The sequence below is a fragment of the Phyllostomus hastatus genome, unplaced genomic scaffold (genome assembly GCF_019186645.2).
Source record: "Phyllostomus hastatus isolate PE091 unplaced genomic scaffold, TTU_PhHast_1.1 phas_contig_41, whole genome shotgun sequence".
In the NCBI taxonomy this organism is placed as follows: Eukaryota; Metazoa; Chordata; class Mammalia; order Chiroptera; family Phyllostomidae; genus Phyllostomus; species Phyllostomus hastatus.
The window spans coordinates 10,611,753-10,624,041 of NW_025333876.1; the positions used below are offsets into that span (position 1 = coordinate 10,611,753).

Here is a 12,289-nt window from a genome sequence, read left to right on the forward strand (position 1 = left end):
TCACCACTTCTATTCAACATAGTGTTGAAAGCTTTAGCCACAGCACTAAGGAAAGAAAAAGAAATAAAAGACATCCAAATTGGAATGGAGGAAACAAAACTGTCATTCTTTGCAGATGACATGATAGTGTACATGGAAAACACAAAGAGGAATGCACCAAGGCACATCATCATTAAGTTACCCATGATTAAAGATAAAAGGATAATCTTAAAAGCAGCAAGAGAAAAGGAGAGAGTTACCTACAAAGTAGTGCCCATAATGCTATCACCTGATTTCTCAAAAGAAACCTTCCAGGCAAGAAGGGGCTGGAAAAAAGTATTCAAAGTCATGAAAAGCAAGTGTCTACATCCCACGTTATTTTATTTAGCAAAGCTATCATTTAGAATGGAAGGGCAGATAAAGTGCTTCCCAGATAAGGCCAAGTTAAAGGAGTTCATCATCACCAAGGCATTATTATATGATATGTTAAAGGGACTTACCTAAGAATAAGAAAATTAAAAATATGAACGGTAAAATGACAACAAACTCACAACTATCAACAAATGAACCTAAAAGAAAAGACAAACAACAAGAACAAAAACTAAGCAAACAACTAGAACAGGAACAGAATCAGATAAATGGACATCACATGAAGGGATTTCAGTGAGGAAGGGTGTTGGGAACCGCCCTGACTGGTATCAGAGGCTGAAACCCCCGCCTAGCTAAGGCTAAGGGAACGCCCTTGGAACTGTAAGCCAGCAAGGAGACAAAAGCTTATCTCCCTGGCAGGAATGCTGCTTCTGCTGCTGAACCCCAAAAAGCTTGGTCGGTTAGCCAAAGACGGGTAAGATTCCCCACGGGGGGAACGAACTAAGCCAGGCACGATCACTTTGGGAGGCCCCCCCAAAAGAAGGACTTGGGGGGCTGCAGCAAAAGGGGGTGATGGACCCTCACTCCTCGGCTTTGACAAAGTCTGAGTTCTCAGCGTCTGGAAGAAAATCTCCTTATCTCTTGGTTACCTAGTTCCCTTGCTCCACCTAAGCCTAAAACAATGACAGGGTGGTACAGCTCGGTACTGAGAAGTGCGGATTTCCCGGGGTGATCAGGCCTAAGAAAGAATATGTAAATTACTGTGAAACCTTCTTTGTTTAGAATGCTCTCAGTTGAATGAGAAGGGTCTTAGGAGGAAGTTAGTTTGTTCCTCAGTCTTACAGCTCTTTGACCCCCCAACTCAATAGACCGGCAGAGTTCTTTGTTTTCTATAGTTCCTTACTTCCCCTAATGAGTACTGTACTTTACCTGAATTATTATGCAAAATGAGCCTAATAAAAGCAGGTATGGATGGTAAATCAGCGCGCTCCCCACTAGGGGGGGTGGCCATTCTGTCCCTACTTCCCCACAGAAACTAGTTTGCCTCTGTGCATGTGTTGTTCTTTCTCGCGTGTGTTTTGGCGAGCCATCCACAGCGTTCCGTGGTCACTGCTGGCCAGTGACCCACGCGCAACAGAAGGGGAAGGGAGGAATAGAGGGGAAAATGTACAATGAATAAGAAGCATAACTGGTAGACATAAAATACACATGGAAAGATAAAAATGGTATAGGAAACAGAGAATTCAAAGAACTTATATGTGCAACCCATGGACATGAACTAAGAAGGAAATGCTGGAGGACTGGGGGGTTAAGGGCAGAGGGAGGATAAGGTGGGAGGGGATTGGAACAACTGTAATAGAATAATCAATAAAATATACTTTAAAAAGAAAAAAGAAAACCCCATAGACTACACCAAAAATAAATAAATAAGTAAATACTTGGCCTAATAAGTGAATTTGTCAAAACAGGGGTAACAAAGCCAATATTCAGAAATTGAAGGCATTTTTGTATACTAACAATGAAATATCAGAAAGTGAAACTAAGAAAAAAAATCCCATTGACAAGGGAGTGACAAGGGATGACAACAAGAAAAATAAATTTAACCAAGAATGTAAGAGACCTGTACTCTGAAAACTACACAACACTGAAGAAATAAAGGAAAAAACAAATAAATGGAAGCATATACCATGTTCATGGATTGGAAGAATCATCAAAATGTACATACTACCCAAAGCAGTTTATAGATTCAATGCAATCCTATTAAAGTACCAACGACATATTTCACAGATATAGAACAACCATGTCAAAAATTTATATGTATTCATAAATGACCCCAAATAGCCTTAGCAATTTTCAAGAGAAGAAAAATGTAAAGGGATAACAACACCTGACATCAAACTATATTAAATGGCCATGGTAATCAAAACAGCCTCGTACTGGCATAAGAATATGCACATAGATCAATGGAGCAGAATAGAGACCCCAGAAATAAGCCCATGCCTCCATGTTCAATTAATATTTGACTAGCAAGCATAAGCATAAAATGAAGTAAAAATAGCCTCTCCAATAAATGGTGTTGGGATATCTGGACAGCTACATGTGAAAAAATGAAACTTGACCAGCAACTTACACTATACACAAAAATAAACTGAAAGTAGATAAAAGAGGTAATATATGTCATGACACATATAAAAGTCCTGGAGAACATAGGCAGGGAAATTTTAGATATCCCACACAGCAATATTTTCCCCAATACATCCCATGGGGCAAGGGATATAAAGGAAAGAATAAATAAATGGCATTACATACAACTAAAAGGTTCTGCATGGCTAAAGAAAACATCAACAAAATGAAAGAGAACCAACCATATTGAAAAATATATTTGGCAATGACATCTCACACAAGGGTTTTTATCTCCAAAATATATGAAGAGCTCACACGACAACACCAGAAAGATGACCAATCCAATTTAAAAATGTGTACATGGCCTGAACATACACTTCACCAAGGATGACATACAGAAGGTCCATAGACACATGAAAATATGCTAAACATTAGTAGCCACTCAAGAGAGGTATATTAAAAACACAGTGAGATACCACTTCACACAAGTCAGAATGGTCATCTTTAGTAAATCAATAAACAAGTGCTGGTGAGGATGTGGAGAAAAGGGAGCCCTGTTACACTGTTGGTGGAAATGCAGACTGGTCCAGCTGCTGTGGAAAACAGTTTGGAATTTCCTCAAAAAAACTAAAAATGGAACTGTCTTTTGGTCTAGTGATTCCACTGCTGGAATTATACCCTACAAATCCTGAAACACCAATCCAAAAGAACCTATTAACCTCAGTGTTCATTACAGCATTATTTATAATAGTCAAGTACTAGAAAAAGCCTAATTGCCCATTGGTAAATGAGTGGATCAAATATTGTGGTACATTTACTCAATAGAATACTATGCAGCAGAAAGAAGAAACTTCTACCCTTTACACAGCATGGATGGAACTGGAGAGTATTATGCCAAGTGAAATAATCCAGGCAGTGAAAGGCAAATACCATATGATCTCACTGATAAATGGAACCTAATCAACAAATGAGAAAAATAGAACTAGAAACATGGAAATAATGAACAAACTGACAGTGGCCAGAGAGGGGGAGGGAGGTAGACAATGAGGTAAAGAAGGACGGAAGGGGAAAGACAATAGAAACATGAATAGTGGACCCATAAGAGTGGGCAATGAGTTTGGGAATTAACTGTGCAAGTGCAGGTGGCAGGCAGGGGAGAGCTACTGGGAAATGTGGGACCACTGTAACTGAACAACAAAAATTAAAATTAAAATTTTAAAAAGGTGTAAAAAAGTACTTGTCTTTATGTTTTTATCAGATATGACTTTTTCTGAGTATCCATATGCCAGAGAAATATAAGACTTTGCTTAAAATGTATAGAAATTGCATCAAAGCAAGGTTTGTCCAACCCAAACCATTCTTTGAGATGGAGTAAAGAAAGTTGCACATCTGCCTTCTTCCCACAGGAGCAGTACTTCAAGAGAACAGCTTTTAGCTTTTAGAATCTTTCGTGGAAATCTCATTCTACCTATGTGACCTTCCACCTTCATCATTTTGCCAGTTCTCAGTACACTATAGCCAGTTCTCTGAAATAATTGCCTAACTTTTTATACTTTGCTTTCACACTGATTCAAAACTAATCCAGAAAAGATGTGCATTCCAAAAGACAGTCAGACTTCTGGCCAAGAAAGAGGTAGAGGTAGATACACTTTGTCTCCTCACAAAATCAAAAGGACAACAACAAATTTAAAAACACAAACAACCATAACTATCAGAAAAATCAAGCTGTATGGAAGTCCAACAACCAAGTAGTTAGTGAAGAAACATATATCCAAACTGGTAGGGGAGGTAGAGACAGGCAGCTGGGGCTGAGAGGATGCACGGGCAGGTGAAGCAGTGGCTGGTGATTCCACATTAGCATGTGGATAAACCAGGAGGAAAAACTGAGGAGTGAGATAGGACAACCCAGGGTTCCATGTGCAAAAAGAAAGCCTCAAAGCTACTGGCTGTAAAAACCTGTGGGAGATGCACCCATGAGGGAAATTCCAGCCTCATAGGAAAGTTCATTGGAGAGACCCAGAGAGTCCTAGAATGTACACAAACCCACCCACCTGGGAATCAGCACCACAAAGGCTCAGCTTGTCTGTGGGTAGTGGAGGAAGTGACTGAAAGTCAGCTAGAGCTGAGCAAGTGGCATTGTTCCCTCTTTGGCCTCTCTTCCACATATAGCACCACAATGTAGCAAAGTGGGTTGCTCCACCTTGGTGAATATTAAGGCTCTGCCTCCTACAATATAACAGCTGTGCCAAAACAAAGAAATATGGTCCAAATGAAAGAACAGATCAAAGCCCCCAAAATAGTACTAAGCTATGAAGAGATAGTCAGCTTATCAGATGCAGAGTTCAAAACACTGGTAATCAGGATGCTCACAGAAATGGTTGAGTATGGTTGCAAAATAGAGGAAAAAGTGAAGGCTGTGCAAAGTGAAATAAAGCAAAATATACAGGGAACCAAGAGTGAATGGAAGGAAACTGGGACTCACATCAATGATTTGGAGCAGAAAGAAGAAATAAACATTCAACCAGAACAGAATGAAGAAACAAGAATTCAAACAAATAGGAAAAGTTTAGAATCCTCTGAGACAATTTTACATGTTCCAACACTCAAATCATGGGGGTGCCAGAAGGAGAAGAAGAACAGCAATAAATCAAAAACTTATTTGAAAAATAATGAAGGAGAGTTCTGGTCAAGATAGAGGTGTAAGTAGAAACCCTTCACTTCCTCACACAACCAAAAGGAGGATAACAACTAATCTAAAATCAATAAACAACCAAAATCACCAGAAAATCAAGCTGCATGGAACTCTGACAACCAAGGAATTAAAGAAAAAATCAACCAGAACAACCAGACCAGTAAGGCAGAACACTCAAGCTGACTCAGAAAAGCCACAGCAAGGTGGCAGGGGTGAGGCTGACTGCCAAGCTTGCCAGAGCTGCATGTGAGGGACTGAATTAAGGGGAAAACTGAGACTCAGAGCTGACTATGGGCTATGGCTGGAGTTGCCTTGGTGGGAGATACTTCCAGTCTGACATGAGTTTTCTGGAAAGTGTGCTAGAGAGAAGCAGGCAAGCTGCATTGTTCCCTCTCTGGCCTCTCCCTCACAGGCAGCACAGCAAACAGGGTTGCCCTGCCTGGGTGAATACCTAAAGCCCCACTCCCTTACAACCTATCAGCTGTACCAAGACAAAGAAATATGGCCCAAATGAAACCTCAGAAAGAGAATTAAGTGATGAGGAGATTGCCAACCTATCTGATGGGGAATTTAAAGCCCTGGTAATCAAAATTCTCACAGAACTGACTGAGCTTGGTCGAAAAATGAAAGAACAAATGAAAGATACCCAAAATTAAATGAAGCAAAATATTCAGGGAACCAACACTGACAAGAAGGAAACCAGGACTCAAAGTTATGATTTGGAACAAAAAGAAGAAATAAACATCCAACTAGATCAGAGTGAAGAAACAAAAATCAAAAAAAAATGAAGAGAGGCTGAAAATTCTCCGGGATAACCTGAAACATTCCAATATCTGAATTAGGGGTGCCAGAAGGAGAAGAACAAGAGCAAGAAGTTGAAAACTTATTTGAACAAATAATGAACGAAAACGTCCCCAGTCTGGCAAAGGAAATAGACTTCCAGGAAGCCCAGGAAGCCCAGAGAGTCCCACAGAATTTGGACCCAAGGAAACACACACCAAGATACATTATAATTAAGTTTCGCAAGATTAAAGATAAGGAAAGAATCTTAAAAGCAGCAAGAGAAAAAGAGATAGTTACCTAAAAAGATGTTCCAATAAGACTACCAGCTAATTCTCCAAAGAAAACTTGCAGGCAAGAAGGGGCTGGAAAAAAAGAATTCAAAGTCATGAAAAGCAAGGGCCTACATCCCAGATTATTTTATTTAGCAAAGCTATCATTTAGAATGGAAGAGCAGATAAAGTGCTTCCCAGATAAGGTCAAGTTAAAGGAGTTCATCATCACCAAGCCATTATTGTATGATATGTTAAAGGGACTTATGAATAAGAAAATAAAAAATATGAACAATAAAATGACAACAAACTCACAACTATCAACAAATGAACCTAAAAGAAAGACAAACAGCAAGAACAAAGACTAAGCAAACAACTAGAACAGGAACAGAATCAGAGAAATGGACACAACATGGAGAAATTTCAGTGGGGAGGGGGAAGGGATTGGGGGAAAACAGAGTGAATAGGAAGCATAACTGGTAGGTATAAAATGGATGGGGAGAGATAAAAAATGGTATAGGAAACAGAGAACTCAAAGAACTTATATGTACCACCCATGGACATGAACTAAGGGGGCGGGGGGGAATGCTAGAGAGTGGGACAGTGCAGGGCAGAGGGGTGATAAAGGGGGGGAAATTGGGAAAACTGTCATGTCATAATCAATAAAATATACTTAAAACATGTTGCTTCCACTGTGTATACATCTAAGTGATTAATTCAACCAAAATAAAGCACTCACTGCACTTGATCATATTAAGGCATTATTTGAGACTTACTAATTAAATGGACTTAATATTAGTTTTATTTTTAATTTTAAAAAATTTCAGCCTTTCTGATAGGGATATTGTTGGGACCTGCCCTGCCTAGTTTCAGAAACTGTAATCCCCTATGTCTAAGACTGAGTAAAGGACCTTGGGACTATAAACCACTTAGGAGACAAAGCTTATCTTCCTTGTAGGGGCACCACCTCTGCCCCCTTTCTCTTCACCCGGCTTGACCCTGAGCAGATGACTGGTTAGCCAATGAAGGGAAAGATTCCTCAAAAGAGGGACAACCTATGACAGGCATGGTCATGAAGGGGCCCTCAGGTAAGGACTTAGGGGGGTATAGAAAAAGGGCCTGATGGACCCTCACCCTTCGGTTCTGATATAGCCTTAGCCCTCATTCTGTCTGCAAGGAGTCTCCTAATCTCTTGGCTGCCTTACTTCCCCTACCTGACTTAAGCCTGAAACAATGCTGGAGGTGGGTGCGGCCCTGTGCTGGAAAGGGCAGGTTCCCTAGGGCAATCAGGCCTAAGAAAGAATGCATAAAATCCTATGAAACCTACTTTGCTAATACCCTGAATTCAAATGATAAGCATTTAAGGGTTCAAGGAGTTTGTTCCCCAAAGTTTTATGGCCCTTTAACTATCTGACCCTGACTCAGAATAAGCCCTCAGAGTTCTTTGAATGTTATCTGTTATTTAATCAATTCTGCCTGACAATGACTGATGAGCTTTATGTATACACCCTGTATTCCTGTGCAAATTGAACCCAATAAAAGCTTGTCAGGGCAAGGGTCCAGGTGTTCTCCTCTTGAGAGAGTGACCAAGGTGCTCTGACTCTTGCTGTCTCCTTAAGAGAGAAGCTGCAGTGTCCCTTTTCCTCCACAGGACTCAGTAGTCCATGTGAATTTGTCTTGTCTCATCCGTAATGCCACAGACCCCAGGAACTGGGATCTGCATCAAGATAAGACTATTTCCCCTTCATTTATGCTTGTCTTTATTCTCCCAATGATTTTTTCAACAATAAAAATGTGTTTCTTTTCTAATCATAAAAGTCTATTTACAAATATCTACCTTCTTAGACACACTATTTAGCTCTACTGTCTTCTCTTCCCATTCTACTCATTATGTCTTTTTCTTAGGTTCTCCTTCACTGAGTTTTTTTTTTTTCTGCTGATGTTAACTCATCATGTGACACCCACATGTTATTTTTCTTCTTGACCAGAAGTCATTGTTCTTTCAAATGACATTGCAGAAGGTTTGACTGTAGGGACATCTTAGATAAGGCATGGTGCTTCTCAAGGTTGTAGTACAATATTAGCACAATGTATATAATGATGCCCATTAACATTTCTTTTTTAAAATTTCTTCTCCCTACTTCCTATGACCCCCTTTCTATCCATTCTCAATGAGGTAAAAAAAAATGTACTAAATCTCAATTCCAAACCTCAAATGCTTGAGTTTTGGCTAAAGACATTTTCACCTGGGTTGGTATACCTTTGCATCCTACCACCCATTCTGGACATGGTCATGCATTATAGAGCAGTGTCTCTGGTCACTGCATCTAAACACCAGGTTCTTGACCGAGCCGCAACCTAAATTTGAGGAGAAAGACAAAACTTATTTTAACTATGTTAAGTGATAATACAAAATGGTTGTTTTAACAGCTAAAATGTCTTGGTTTCTTTGGGCCCTAATTTTATTAGGCATATTTTCCTCTATGTTTGTTTTGAAATAAATTATACAATGTTAATATTTTATCATCATTTATAATTCATCACTTACCTTTTAATAAAAATAATAATTTTAAAAAATAGATCATATATTTTGAACTGTCATGGCTAATATGACAATATATGGACAGCTTCACATCTAGTCTGTCAGGAACTCAGATTGGATCTATTTTTCAAATACACCCCATGCCTGACAATTTATCACAATCTCCACAGCAGCTATCATTTCTCTCCTGCATAAGTTCATTGGCCTTGTCACACCCTCTGGTCTTACTCATTCTCTTACCTTCTTTGTTCTCTCATCAACACAGTGACCAGCATGATCCTTTACAGTTTAAAACCTGAGTGGCATCCCTTTGCTCAAAGCTGTTCAGTGGATTACAGAATAAATTCCAAAGCCTTCACAATGACCTCCAACTCCCTAAAAAATATGGCAACATGGTTCCCTCTCAGTACTTTTTCACTCTGGCCTCATCCTACCTACTTCTTGCTCAACTTCCTCCAGCCACAGTGTCCTCTCTGCTGTCCATAGTACATTACCCCACTCTGCCCTTAGATAGACCCAAATTAAGGTCTATGTACTGTGATGCAGACTCTGGCCCACAGGGTCCATGTGCTGTGGCTGCAACAAACAAATTCGTATGGACTACAGAAGTCCTGTGGAGAAAAAGGAACAGCTTGGCCATTCTCTAAGTGAGAGAGAGCCCTGACTCCTGCCTGGACAGGCTTTTATTGCTTTTCTGGGTACATTACATCGAGGATAGTCCTCACTTACTATGCAGAGGTTCTCTCGAGGTGGTTACCTTTTACAGATAACAAAGGGAATAATGTTGCTAATTACTTCAAAGAAAAGGATGTTTGAGATGCAAGGGAAAAGTAGTTGAACTGGTTACACTCCATATTTGGGAAGTTTAGCACAGATTTTAGGAAGTTACTTTAAAGATATGCAGTAAACATTTTCTGCCTCAATTCAGGATGAGGGAATTTTAGCAAAAGCAAGCCTCATAGCAGCCTAGGTACAATGCAGACCTGATTCCCCATGGGAAAACTGATCCATGAGCTTGGTTCCTGTGTGCCAACTCACTCCCTACCAGTTTTCCAAGTCAGGGGCTGGGCTACATTTGCCATGCCATGTGGATAGGTTCCCAACAGTACTGGCAGTTCCTCTGTCAGGAATAAATATTCCTTTCAATATCCTGATGACTAAGTTCCTTATTTCATAAGTCTACTGAAATATCACCTTCTCGATGTGCCTATCCTATGTACCCTATTTGGAATTTCAACATCACCTCCTACTTACCTGAAGCCCCTTCTCCTTACCCTAATCTTCTGTTTTCTTTTCTATAACATGTCATTGAACATATTTGACATATTTATTATATCCATTATTTGCTGTCTGGCTTTGGATGTTAAATATAAGCCCAAGAGTTCTGGTCCACTTATCATTTATATACAAATGTATGTCAAACACATATAACAGCAAGTGGCATACAGGAAAAGTTCAATAATTTTTGAAGATTGAATAAACTCCAATAAAATCCCAATGCCACTGAAACACCTCTTGTTTCAACACGTGGACTTCATGCTTCCTTCTCAAACTTGCCCAATCTTAAATTTGCATTTGTCTAGCCTGCCCCAAACTCTAGGATATCTGCAGTACAGACACTGGTTCCACCATCAGCACCTCTAACACATATTTGATAAGTATTTTAATAGATATAGAGTGACATTCTAGGCATTTGGGATTCAAATGGTATAAAACAAATCTCTACCATTCCAGCTTTATAATTTAAGTGAAAAGATTTATTAGGGATAGGAAGAATGGGTGGGTGGGAAAAATCCCCTTCTAAATTTAGAACATAAATATACCATGACCACAAAAATCTTAATCACCATCACCATGACAATGAACAACTACCACCTCACCACCACTAACACCAAATTCACACTCATTCCAACACTTAATTTTTAAGAGGAAAAGAAGTAAAACTGCCAGCATGTGATAAAATAAGAAATATTAATCCATGAATCCATTAACTTACCTGATATAATACACAGTTATATTTTCTTTTTGGACAATTTTTTATTGTTGTTCAAGTACAGTTGTCTTCATTTCCCCCCACCATGCATCCTTGCACCACCTATCCCCACCTCCCACCCTTGAACCTACCCCCTTTGGCTTCATCCGTATCTCCTTTATACATGTTCTTTGAAAGCCCTTCCCTTACTTTCCTTCATTATCCCTCTCCCTTCCTTTGTAGTTACTGTCAGTTTGTTCTTTATTTCTATGTCTCTGGTTATATTTTTCTTGCTTGTTTGTTTTGTGGATTAGGTTCCACTTATAGGTGAGATGGTATGGTATTTGTCTTTCACCACCTATCTCATTTCACTTAGTGTAATGTTCTCCAATTCTATTCATGCTCTCACGAAGGGCAGGAGCTCCTTTTTTCTTTCTGCTGCATAGTATTCCATTGTGTAAATGTACTATAATTTTTTGATTCATTCATTCATTGATGGGCACTTAGGTTGCTTTCAGCAATTGGCCATTGTAAATTGTGCTGCTATGAATATTGGGGTGCATAGGTTCTTTTGAATTAGTGTTTCAAGATTCTTAGGGTATAATCCCAGCATTGGGATCACTGGATCAAAAGGCAATTTCACTTTTAGTTTTCTGAGGAAATTCCATACTGTTTTCCACAGTGGTTGCACCAGTCTGCACTCCCACCAATAGTGCACTAGGGTTCTCTTTTCTTCATAACCTTGTTTGTTTATTTGTTTATGATGACCATTCTGACCAGTGTAACGTGGTGTCTCATTGTGGTTTTAATTTTCATCTCTCTGATGGCTAGTTATGCTGAGCATCCTTTCATATGTCTCTGAGGTTTTTGTATGTCCTCTTTGGAGAAGTGTCTGTTCAGGTCCTTTGTCTATTTTTTAATTGGGTGGTCTGTCTTCAAAAATATGTAACACTTCATGAATTTGCATGTCATCCTTGCACAGGGCCATGCTAATTTTCCCTGTATTATTCCAATTTTAGTATATGTGCTGCTGAAGCAAGCACCACATTTATATTTTCACTAAGACAAAGTAGACACTTTAAGTATTTCATTAAGACAATTACCAAAAAGCAGAGATGAACAATCATTTGCAGTTAGAGCTTCCATTGGAGACAGATTGTTCCTCAGGCAGAACACCCTTGTTTGTAATGTTACCAGTGAACATAGAAAAAGGAATGTACAACATGACCTGTGACAATAAATTATTGTATGGGTTATTAAATAAAATTATTTTTAAAATACAAATATTGGATATGTACCATAGATTTGGTGCCAATAACAAATGCTACACTGACTCATGGGAAGGAATAAACTAAAATATAAGGCTAATAAAGTTTTATGAAAACTTAAACTAGGCTTTGAGGAAAGTAACTGAAATTAGATGAACTGAATGGAGAGAGTACTATGGAGAAAATATATTTTTCAAAACCAGTTGGGCCCTAACATTTGTGAAGCCCAAGACAAGATTTAAATGGAAGCCCAGATGCAAGATCCCTAAATGTTTAAGAGTTATAAATTAA

General features: G+C 39.1%; 1 non-coding gene across 1 annotated transcript; it reads right to left on the reverse strand.

The window, feature by feature from the left end:
- Positions 1-11,667: 11,667 nt before the first annotated feature.
- LOC123822809 lies at positions 11,668-11,773 on the reverse strand. Its single transcript, XR_006786430.1, has one exon. It is a non-coding gene; the product is annotated as a U6 spliceosomal RNA (small nuclear RNA).
- Between the last annotated feature and the right edge of the window lie 516 nt (positions 11,774-12,289).